The sequence below is a fragment of the Macrobrachium rosenbergii genome, chromosome 58, assembly GCF_040412425.1.
Source record: "Macrobrachium rosenbergii isolate ZJJX-2024 chromosome 58, ASM4041242v1, whole genome shotgun sequence".
Taxonomy (NCBI): Eukaryota; Metazoa; Arthropoda; class Malacostraca; order Decapoda; family Palaemonidae; genus Macrobrachium; species Macrobrachium rosenbergii.
The window spans coordinates 16,328,122-16,340,388 of NC_089798.1; the positions used below are offsets into that span (position 1 = coordinate 16,328,122).

Below are 12,267 nucleotides of genomic sequence, written 5' to 3' on the forward strand. Positions count from 1 at the left end.
TGAAGATAACGTTTTTTAATATATGTCGACCACAGTATAGAAATGGGCACATATAATACTTTGATCCCCGAGGGACCAGACTAAACACACGGCGTCCCAAGGAGCTTCCGCCATGTTGTTTAGTACTAGTACCTCTGAGCAGATGGATAGCCTATATAAGCGGGAAAATGTGGGTTCAATTTACAGCCCCGGAGGATACCAAAGCCGATCGGAATAGTCTTAATACCCACACGACAGATATGCCTGAAAGCCCACATGCTGTAGGCTACCGTAATGTTGCTACAACTAATAATTATAGTTTTACAACAAGATCAATAGAAAGATATGTTATTTAATAAATGTTATGTAACAAACCATACTAGCATTAGTTAGCATACGTCTAACGTGCAGATTCGAATTTTACTGGCGCAGTTAGGAATTTGGTCTGATCTGGGGGACTTCAACTTCAAGGATTGGTCGGTTGGTCCCTGTGCCCTATGTGCAGGCAGCCAGGCACGGTAGTCGAACTTTGTCCGCAAGAGGGCATCTGTAATACTTCGCTGAAAACAAGTACCCAGGTCAGCACAAGGCATGTTTAACCTATATTTGCCTGTAACAACTCGAAGAGTCGTTTGTGCAAATTGCTGTCACCGAGGAAACTGGGAAAAGGTTACGACAACGTGGCCGTGTGACGTGACTGACATCATCACCTTCTAGGCGGGCATTTTTCCAGTATTGACTTTCGCTTGTGTTTACGACGTCCCCGCACCCATGTTCTGTCTACAGTCGGCTGGCATGACGATATGACAATTCTCTATGCCATGTAAGGTAAAGGATCACAGGCCCGTCCAACATTTATAAGTTGCACAGAGGACGTTTATTACTCAGGTCGTAGTCTCAATTCATTATTTTCTTTGTTTCAGCATTTCCGAGACGGCGCCAGGATTGTGATGGCGACACTGCCAGAGTAACGTTAATTCAGTGAGTAAGCTTTTAATACTCTATGTTATTATCGAATTGTGCAATATGCCTTACAAAATTAGCTTGTCCCGTATCTAGACCTGACCAAGGCCAAATTTATTAGAACCTGCAAAATTTTCCAGAACCAATGGCGTAGACCATATTATAGGCCACCGTTGAGTGGCGACTACCTTCCATATTTTGCTCTCATATATAAAGGCTGTGATTCATTCAGGTCCAGTACACTTTGAGTTTACCACCATTTATTTTAGTGAATAGTGATACTCTACTGTAGTGGTCTGGGAACAAAGTCCCTTGGTTAACTGGATATTGGGAGGGATGTTCGTGTTAGGTTAAGCAATGTTATGAAGGTAACTTCAGTATTTGGCTAGGCCTGGTGCGCCTCCCCCACGCCACATGCAGTCACTCCTAAGTTTAGTGGGATTCTAATAGTATAGGGTACTTGGAAAAAATATAGCAATTTCTTACATGTTGCTATTACTAACTTTTGATGTTAGGGGCCGTTCAAAAATTATGTAACACTTTCTTGGTAATTTTTTTAATCCCCCTCCCCTTGTCATGCCTCATAACACAAGCCCAGACCCCCCTAGAAAATAAATATTACCTCCCCCCTAATTAGTATGTTTCTTTTTTTATTGTAATAATCTATTAAAGTCTAGCTTAATCCCTGGAAATTTTTACCTTTAGGTTTTTGTTAATACTTTTTTGTTATGATATTAAAGAATCACAGATAAATTTGAAATGAAAATATTCTCTTATGTCATTTACTTAATTTTCTAAGTAATTTAATTGGCAACTCTGAGCTGTCGCCAGTTTTTAGTTTGTGATTTTATTCTTCAAGTTTGTCATAACACACAAAGTAGATGATGCCTAAGTTTAGAAGAGGATTAATTTAATTTGTGATATTTTTCTAAGTCATATTTATGCATAAAATAGAGAATGTCAGAGCTCAGAGAAGGGATGAGTTTGTGATATTATTCTGTCATGTAATACATTTAGTACAAAAATGTTGATATTTACAATAATTACCTAAAATATAATAAAAGTCTATTGCAGAATCTGTAGTATCACCGCTTTTTGTCTTTCTACATTTACAGCTTTTCAAAAGAAACAAAGGACAAAAATCTGAAAATGTTATGTAACTTATGGCTGCACCCCCTCCCCCCTCTGTCACACTTATGACACTTCACCATACCCCCTTCGCCGCCTAAGGCGTTACATAATTTTTGAATGGTCCCTTACCATATCTATTCCTAAATTTTGATATTACGGTGTCAGTAGGTATTTTTGTCAATATGTGAGTGAGAAATTTCTTACCTTGAGAGAATCACATTCGCAGTCTCACTATTCGCAGACTCACCTATTCACGGACTTCTCTGTGAAGTGTTTATACACATTATTCGTGGAAAGTTAGCCCAGTTTTGGTATTTTTCACTGAGAAACATTCACTAATTACTGTATTTTCATGACTAAATGCACTTTTTGTGATAAAACTATTAAAATACTCATGTATAAGCATTTTTTTTTTTTTTTGGTTTAAAATATCAAAATAGGCAGTTCTAATTGTTTCAGAGGGGTTTAAAGTGTGGTATGCATCCCCACAAATACAGGGGTTTACTGTGTGTGTGTGTATATATATATATATATATATATATATATATATATATATATATATATATATATATATATATATATATATATATATATATATATATATATATATATATATATATATATATATATATATATATATATATATATATATATATATATATTATATATGTATATATATATATATATATATATATATATATATATATATATATATATATATATATATATATATATATATATATATATATATATATGTAATATACATACTATTCTATCAGAAAGACCCACTTTCCTACTGTGATTCCACATAACTGGTAGAGGTATGGCAATTTTAGCCCAGAGCTTGGAAAATTTGGATTTTTGTGGTCAGAACAGGCACTTTGAAAATATAGGATACTAGCTTTTGAAAAGAGGTGTAATGTTACACTGCTTAAAAACAGTTACTTATATTATTGATATCTGACATTATGCCTCTCTCAACTCGCCTATCTGAGTTGTTGGGTTTGTTAAAGCGGTCAAAAACACTAGTGTGTGTTTGTTTCAGATGAAACACTAGGAAACACTTATGATATGCATACTGCAATGTGTCATAATTGATAATTAGTTTGGTCCCTGTCTTACATATAAGATATCAGTTTTAAATATTTGTGCTGTATATTTTGCTTTTTGTTTTGTGAATTTGGCTTGAATGGTAAAAATGACAAATAATAAATATATTGTTATAAGCTTATTTTCATTGAAAACCAAGATGGCTAACCCGTATTAGGTTAGTACAAAGCATCACTTGAGAATTCAACATCTAATGCCAAGACAAGGTCCAATAACATACAAGAGCTGATTTTAAACATTGTAAAGTATAGGGTTTTAAGGTGTTTTGTCTTAGAATATTAAAACTCAAATAATTTTTGTGTTTACTGGCAGGTGGCAGTACAGTAGTGTCATACCATCAGCCGTTCTTGACATGTTAAAACCAATCCACAAAACATCTGGAAAAACATAAAACTTTAATGCTTAAAACTGACATTTCATTAAGTTCAGACAACAATGAAAATGCCACCTTTTTTTTGTGTGTAAGAAGGGACTACTATCCATTTCAGGGACTGCAAGTCATCGTTTTTCTCAAATATCTTTCAAACTAATTATTTGATCAAAATGGTACTTTGACACAGTGTGCAAAACACCTACTGCTATTTTTTGGTAATTTAGTGCATTGTCAAATGGTGTTAGTTAAGGTGTTTACTTTGACTTTTAAAGGCAAAGTTGCATGAGTCAGCAAGACTAATCTACGCAAACGAACGTCTGCTATCCCCCATAGACAGGAAAGGGGGGATGGAGATGGCTAGGCCAGGAAAATGGATTGAGGGTGGGATGATGAGGGAAAGGGAGAGGGCGGGACGGATTGGGGATAAAGGGCATTCGAATGCATAATGTGGCGATGCTTGGCAACACCATGTGTGTCAACAGTAAATGCCTTCACTAACACCATTTACCAAAAATTAACGGGAGGTGTCTTGTACACTGCCAAAGTACAGGTGGTCCCCGGTTTATGATGGTGGTTCTGTTCCTGCACCGCGTCGTAAGCCGAAAATCATCGTAAACTGGAACAACGGCGACACTGAAGCCAGAAAAATGTTTAAAAATTTGAAACAAAAGTTATGAAAGCCTTACTTTTAATCCATTGGGTATACTGCATGTTGTTTCTTGATGTTTTACCTACATTCCAATGTGTGTATCCAAAAACTTGTGGTTCTGGAATGTAAAAATTTACAATTTAATACAAAGTATACAGTAGTAATTGTAAAGTCCTGTATGCAATAAAGTATAGAGTACTGTACATATACTGTACAAGAGTAAAATGCATTCTGTTATACAGTAACACAGGTGTACAGTACTGTAATTTATACCAAAGAATGTATAAAAGATAAAAAAAAGTGAATCCCTTTTTAAAACCCTGTGCTGCTTAACCTGGGAAAAATGTTGGTGTGGCCACATGATTCAGGGGATTCTGCATGCAATAAAGTGTAAATACAGTATTTTACAGTAGAATAATAAAATGAATATAAATGAAAAAGTTAGGAATTCCTTACCTAATTTCAGTGATTTTCAAAGCTGTTACAGTCACAGTCTAGGTTGTGGGAGATGGGGATGTGCATGTGTAGGGAGCCTGCAATGATAAGGATAAAATTACTGCAGAGTATGTGTACAATACACTGTTCTGTACAGTATCAGTTCAGGTATTTCACAGACCTATGTTCAACAGTACAAAAATACCCTATAAGAATAAAAAAATTAATTCCTTACCTAATTTCTGTAATTTTTAAAAGATGTAGGCTAGGATGAGGGAGCTCTAGTAAAGGTGCTGGGCAGTCTGGAATATTAGAATAAAGCTGTACAGTAAATTACTTTAAATTTTATCAGATGTACTGTACATATAACAATTTATAACATTAAAAACAGTTAAGAATTCCATACCTTTATTGGTTTGAAAGATGTAGGCTACATGAAGGGTATGTACAGTTACAGTAGAGGCCAGGTTAAAGGTGCATGTCAGTCTGGAATGATAATGTACATGATAAAGATTAGAATAAAGTACTTCTGTACAGTATAAATATTACAGTATTTTATAAAATGTATAACAATTTATACAATAAAAAGTGTTCTTACCAAATTCTAGTGGTTGGCTTGCTTACTGGGATGGGCATATGGTACAGTAGATGAGAACAGGTGGGTTATGGTGTGGAATCTGCAGGTGCTTGGGAGTCTGGAATGAAAAAGATAAAAATATGTACAGTACTACAGTGAGTAATAAATACTGTACAGTAGTGTTTAAGTATAATAACACAATTTAAAACAATGTAATAAAATTTTTTAAAAAGTTATGAATTCCTTACCTGGTGGACATGAAATGGGTGCAGGTGCTACTACTGGTGCAGGTGAGTTTGGGTTTGAGCAGGGGACACCTTCATTTTTTGGAATGATAAAAGATAAAAATTACTGTACATTACTCTAATACAGGGGTATGTATGCAATAAGCTATACAATTTTATAGGGGTATGTATGCAATAAGCTATACAATTTTATAGGGGTATGTATGCAATAAGCTATACAATTTTATAGGGGTATGTATGCAGTAAGCTATACAAATTTATAGTGGTATGTATGCAATAAGCTATACAAATTTATAAAGTGGTTTGAAAGAAAAAAGTTATGAAATCCTTACCTGATGGGGCTGGAGAGGAGACAGGTTCAGCTGAGTTGGGCCAGGAGGAGGCTATAACATGTGGATCTAGAATGATAATGATAATAAAATTATGTAAAGTTACAGCACATACTAAAGCAGTATGTACTGTACAGGTGGGTGTAGTGCAGTACACTTTTTGTAACATTTATAACAAAAAAAAAAGTTAAGAATTCCTTACCTGATAAAGTTGGAGAGGAGACAGGTCCCGTATCTTCAAAACCCTGGAATTCTTCAGGGGAGTCAGGGCTGTCATCACTACCAAAGAGATCTGGAATGATACATAATGAAAAAAATTAGGTTATGCAACAGTAAATATTAAATTTTTACAGTATGTACAAACAATTTTATGCATGAAAATGATAAAAATGAAACACTTAAGAATTCCTTACCTGATGGAGCTGGAAATGCTGCTGGGGAGGATACAGGTTCAGGTTCAGGGGAATTTGGATTGGGCATCACTTCTGCAATGATACAAATGATAAAAATTATTGGTTATGCTGTGTTGTGTACAGTAAATATAAATTGCAATACAGTACACTTACAGTGTTATAAAATTTATTACAATTTATAACATTTATGTTACAGCAGTAAACAAAAATAAAGTTGAGAATTCCTTACCTGGACTAGGAGTGGCAGGTGGTGCTGGAGACTTCTTGAAGAAAGTGTCTAGCCTAGACTGCACACTTTTCTTCATCTGCTTCTCCTTCAACGTCTCCATGTAGAAAGTTACACAATCCATGATCCCTCTTTGAATACCTTCCAATGTTAGGGTCCTCAGCCTCAAAAGATGCCAAAGCTCTCTTCAGATGAGCAAAACCCTCTGCCAAGCCCTTGGCAGTTAATGCTCTGAGCTTTGGGTCTGGGGCCTCTTCCTCCTCGATCATCTGCTTCTCCAGCTCAATGAGGTCCTCCAATGACAGTTCCTCTCCATGGGATGCCAGCAGCTTGGTGACATCCTCAGCTTCCAAGTCCAAGTTGCTTAGCCCAACAATTTTCCTTGTCACAGCCTCTACATCTTCTGCCTGCTCAAACCCTCAAAACTGTTCACAAACTGCGGGCACAGTTTCTTCCATTAAGTATACCTTAGTTTTACCAGACCACTGAGCTGATTAACAGCTCTCCTAGGGCTGGCCTGACTTATTTTACGTGGCTAAGAACCAATTGGTTACTTAGCAACAGGACCTAAAGCTTATTGTGGAATCCGAACCACATTATAGCGAGAAATGAATTTCTATCACCAGAAATAAGGGAATTGAACTCCGGCCCATCCAGTGACAGTCCACAGCTCTACCGACTCACCCAACGAAGTTTCTTCCTTGCCCCATTCAAAGTCGTCACCTTAGTTCGCCCCGAGCACATGCAATATTCTTCATAGCATCTGCAATATTGTAGCCCTTCCAAAATTGCTTAAGAGTCAACTCCTTGTTACCTTCAACGGCCCTTAAAGCAGAGCGTTTTGTCCTCCTCAGTAGTATGCCTTGAAGTTAGCAATGACTCCATGGTCCATAGGCTGTATGAGGGATGTAGTATTTAGTGGTAGATACACCACCTTCACATTAGGGTACATGTTACTAAGATTTACAGGGTGACCAGGGGCATTGTCTAAGACAAGCAGGACCTTAAAAGGCAGACCCTTTGAGGCACAATACCTTTCCGCTGCTGGCACAAAGTGGTCATTAAACCAGTCTTCGAAGACCGTCAAGGTAACCCAAGCTTTTTTGTTGGACTTCCAGATGACAGGTAGTTGACTCTTGAAAATGCCCTTAAAAGCCCTTGGATTTTCTGCCAAGAATGCTAGTAAGGGCTTAAGCTTCAAATCACCACTAGCATTAGCCCCAAAGAGTAAAGTCAGCCTCTCCTTACCAACTTTATGGCCTGGTGCTGACTTCTCCTCCTTGGAAAGGTAAGTACGATTTGGCATTCCTTTTCAAAATGCCAAATCGTACGTACCTGGTCAGCAGTGTAACCACCTTCCCTAGTTATTTCAGCCAAACCTCTAGGGAAACTTTCTGCTGCTATGCTATCAGCACTAGCAGCTTCACCTTGTAACTTCACATTGTGCAAATTTGCACGTGACTTGAATTGGTTAAACCAACCTCTACTGGCGGAAAATTCTTCACTAGCACTGCCTTCCCCATTCTTCTTCACTACTGCTGCATGCAGCTCCCTAGCCTTTTCTTGAATCACACTTAGGCTCACTGGAACACGTCATTGGTTCTGGTCTTCCAGCCAGATCAACAATAACTTCTCCATCTCCACCACGTTCTATGTTGCTTCATGTTAATGACCGTCGCCTTCATTGGTGCAGCATTTTGCACATGCTTCAGAATACACTGCTTGTCCTTCACTATGGTCACAACCTTGGTCCTACTAAGGCCCAAGGCACGACCTATCTCGGTGTTACTCTCTCCCTTCTCTGAATGTTTAATTACTTCATACTTAACTTCCATTGTGATGCTCTTTCTCTTCTTTGATGCACTAGCATCAGACGAAGTATTCTGCCATTTTGGAGCCATAGTGAAGGTACAGTAACAAAACACTGCAGCAATGAAAAGCAACAACGAAGTAGAGAACCTAGCGCAGCGGAGGCAAACACGTGAGTGACCGATTGTTTGGTATTGTTACACGTGCCTGTTTGCTCGACCCAGGAAGGTCGTTGTCCGGTCAGCTACCAATGCAGTTAAATACAGGGCGCAGGTATGCTCAGAAAACTAGTTCCGCTTACAACGCGGTGTAATAAACATCGAAAAAGCATCATAACCTTGGAATGTGTTTTATATCGTAACCAGAAACTGATTTTTGATGAATACTGTTAAACCAGAAAGATATTTTTATAAATGTACGTATTTGAAAAACATTGTAAACTTTGAACGTCGTAAGCGGGCCGTGTCGTAAACTCGGAACAAACATTGTAAATGGGCCTGGATTTTTTATGAATATATCTTAAAAACCGTCGTAAACTCAGATTGTCGTAAGCCAGAACCGTCGTAAACTGGGGACTGCCTGGTACTATTTTGATCAAGTAATTAGTTTGAAAGATGTTTGAGAAAAACAAAGACCCACAGTCCCTGAAATGGATAGTAAAACATTATCATTTAGTGACTACTGCACTAGTGAAAATAGGAATGCTTATAGAATATGCTAATATGAGCAATTTTATGCAAGGTGTGCCATGTAGGGAAACATCTTTGACTGAATATTAGGAGAATAAATTAACAATTTTGTGTGTAAAATAAGAGGATGCCATCTATCAAGTGGTATGAATTATATTGCATAATGGAAACTTGAAATGGGTGTTTTGTCTGAAACACATCAAACTCTCTTGTTTTGGGAGTTTCAATGGATTGTGCAATGGCCTAGGGTTCTATCAGGATGGATAGTCAAGTCCTATAAACCATACCATTAAATTGTTTGTTGTTGTATCATACCCCAGCCTATCCTGGTCGAGGCTAAGCAAAGCTAGCTGTTAGTTGAATCGCTACAGCATGTAAATACGACAGCTGTTGAAGAAACATTGTTGGATCAGTAGATGTAAGATAAGTGCAACAAATGTGGATCTGGAAAATAGAACTTAGAAGCAAAAAACTTATTAATTTCCAACCATTACCATAAACAAATTGACCCTTGAGAGTGTCCAACCTCTGCCTAGGAGTTTATCTGGAAAATAAAATTTGGGAAATGGAGTGGGAATGGTACTCTTGTGCCCTTACATGGGGTTAGGAGTTGTTATGATGTTGAGGGCAGGACACTTGAATTTACACAATTTGAAACAGCAGTTGAGTTACTGGCTATCTAAATATTAACCATGGACATAACTTTTAAATGGCCTGCTGTTAGGACTGTTGAGTTAAAGCCGTGTTGGTAGTGTGGTAGATTTTAGAATTATTGGCATCTGTTTCTTTCTTGCAACCCAGCTGGGTATGCGGAGTGGCAACCCTAGATGGGGAAGTTAGCGGGTGAGTGGGTCTGTTGGAATTTTGGATTCGTGGGGTTAGGTAGGTTGTGAGCGCGCTCTCAGGGTATTGTGTCGGCTTCTCTAGATAATTGTGAAGTTAGGTGTTTGGCCGTTCTTTCATCGTAATAAGAGTTTACAAGCTATCTAGGTATTATTATGGCATCCAAGGTGACAAGTGAAATGTTGAAACTGTTTATCAGTGAGGGAGATGTAGTAGCATGGCTGAAGAAAGTTAAGTTGGTAGCCAAGCTGCAGAAAAGTTCGGATGTAGCAAGTTTTTGCCTTTATACTGTACTTAGGGCTACGCCTTGACATTGTATTTAGAGTTAACTGATACATAGCAGTCTGATGCTGATGCTGTTGAGCAAAAACTATAAGCTGCATTTACTGATAGTGCGCTCATAGCTTTTTCTAAAGTATCACAAAAGAGGTGGACTGGTGAACCTGTAGACGTATATGGTAATGAGCTGTGAAAGTTGGATGCATTAGCTGGTTTCTCAGGTACTAGCTTGGAAAAGTTGATTGTTTTATCATTTGTTAAGGGTTTTCATGATAAAATATCTTTGAATTATAACATTGATGGTGTTCTTGATATGAATATGAGTGATAATTTATCAAGGACAAGAGTGCTAACAGCAAGTCTGGGTGAGGCTGTAGCTGTAGCAGTAAGACCTTTTGGTCAGGCCCCTGTCAAACATGAGAATAGTGAACAGAATAATAGTCATTCATTTAAAGGATTTTGCTTCAGGTGGAGGGCCACAAATGTCAAAATATTGTAACAAAGGGCATAAAGAAATATGTTATAGATGTGGTAAGCCCGGACATGCAGCATCACGATGCAATCATGGAAACAAGCTTTGGGTAACTGGTGCTCCGGCAGCCGCCCAACTAGAGGACTAAGGGTGCATTCACTACCAATTATTGATGTTGAGGTGAACGGTAGTGTTGCTAAGGCGTTGGTTGAAACTGGCTGTTCAGTAACTGTTGTAAGATCAAATATTGTCGGACACTGCAGGGATAAGCTACACAATGGTTTTTGATGGCTCATAAATGAAATGTCAAGGGAGACATCAGGTGCATATTGAAGGTTAGGAGTTAAGATTGATGTTGAAGCTGTAGTGACTAACCAAATCTTACCCATTATTGAGGTGGTGCTGGGTATGGATGCTATTGTTCACATGAGTGGTGTTGTAGTTGCAGGTGGGACAGTAGAATTTGGTGTAGAAGCTGTGCTGCAGTTGCTGAGCAATCAGTAAGCAAAACAGAAAGTTCACAATTAGAGGAGACCTTTGAAGTAATTGCAACCAGTAAGCAAAATAGAAATGGGAGGAGACTGTTTAAGTAATTAAAGATAAAAATTTTAATGCTACATTTGATGGACAATATTGGACAGTTGAATGGAAATAGAAGTCTTGTCCACCATTTCTCACTAATGAAATAGATTGCTATGAGAAGAGTTTGCAGGATGTCAAGAAACAGGGTTTTGAAGAGGAGGTTGAGTGATGGTCAGAGAAGGTGTTTTAGTACCCTGGAAAGATGTGAAAACGGGTATTATACCCTTGCTAGCTGTTGAACAGCCTACCAAGAATAAAATAAGAGGGTGTATTGGATTTTGGAGAGCTGAATGCCTATGTGAGTTGTCATACAGGGGATGAAATAACTGATGTTTGCAATGAAACCTTTCGAGAATGGAAGCAAACAGAGGCTGGAACCATTTTTGATCTAAAATCTACTTATTGACAAATTAGTAGAGGAAGAGCTTTGGAAGTATCAATTGGTGAATTATAAGGTAAAACATATTGTCTGACAAGACTAGGTTTTGGATTGAATTCAGCAACAAGAGCAATGGCAAAAATTTTGAAAACTGTTTTAGGCAAGCTCAGATGTATCTTTGATGGAACTAGGTCATGTATTGATGATATTCTACTCAATGAGAGCAAAGTAACCTTGGGTGAACTTGTAAAGCATTTAAACAATTATGGGTAAGTTACCAAAGCTCCTGAGCCCTTAGAGGGTGGTGCTGTGTTGGGATTGAAATTGAAGAAGAATGAGCAGGGAGGATTATTTTTTAGAGGTAATAAACTCCCCATACTGAAGGGTTAACCCATCTTAGTCGAAGGGAATTATTTTCAGTGTGTGGAAAGCTGGTGGGCCACTACCCAGTAGCTGGTTGGTTGCAGGTGGCATGTACATTGGACAGCGGGAGGTCAGGATGAGAGGATTTTGTTGGTGCGACAGTTGATATGTTGCCACTGGTGGTGTTGAGGGTGAGACAGGATGATCCTGTTAAGAGAAATTGGTATGTGCTACGGGTTGTCAAGGGGAGAGCTCGGTGTGATGCAAGCAGTATTGCACTGGGAGTCACATTGGAGATTGATGGAAATATAGTGGAAGATGCGGCGTGGTTAAGGAAACAATCAGACGTCAGTCCTATTAATGTAGCAGATTAGAGGCTGCCATGAAAGGAGTAATATAGCAATAAGGTGGGGGTTGTCTG

At 38.1% G+C, this 12,267-nt stretch overlaps 1 long non-coding RNA gene across 3 annotated transcripts in view; it reads left to right on the plus strand.

The window, feature by feature from the left end:
- Nucleotides 1–424: 424 nt before the first annotated feature.
- The window catches only part of LOC136837152 (uncharacterized), a 274,987-nt gene continuing 263,144 nt past the window's right edge, over nucleotides 425–12,267 (plus strand). Inside the window, exons 1-2 of one of the 3 annotated variants that reach the window (XR_010852604.1) lie at nucleotides 425–807; nucleotides 903–960. This is a non-coding gene — a long non-coding RNA (uncharacterized lncRNA). The remainder of the gene's footprint in view (nucleotides 808–902; nucleotides 961–12,267) is intronic. The other 2 variants (XR_010852605.1, XR_010852603.1) reach the window with 2 other exon arrangements.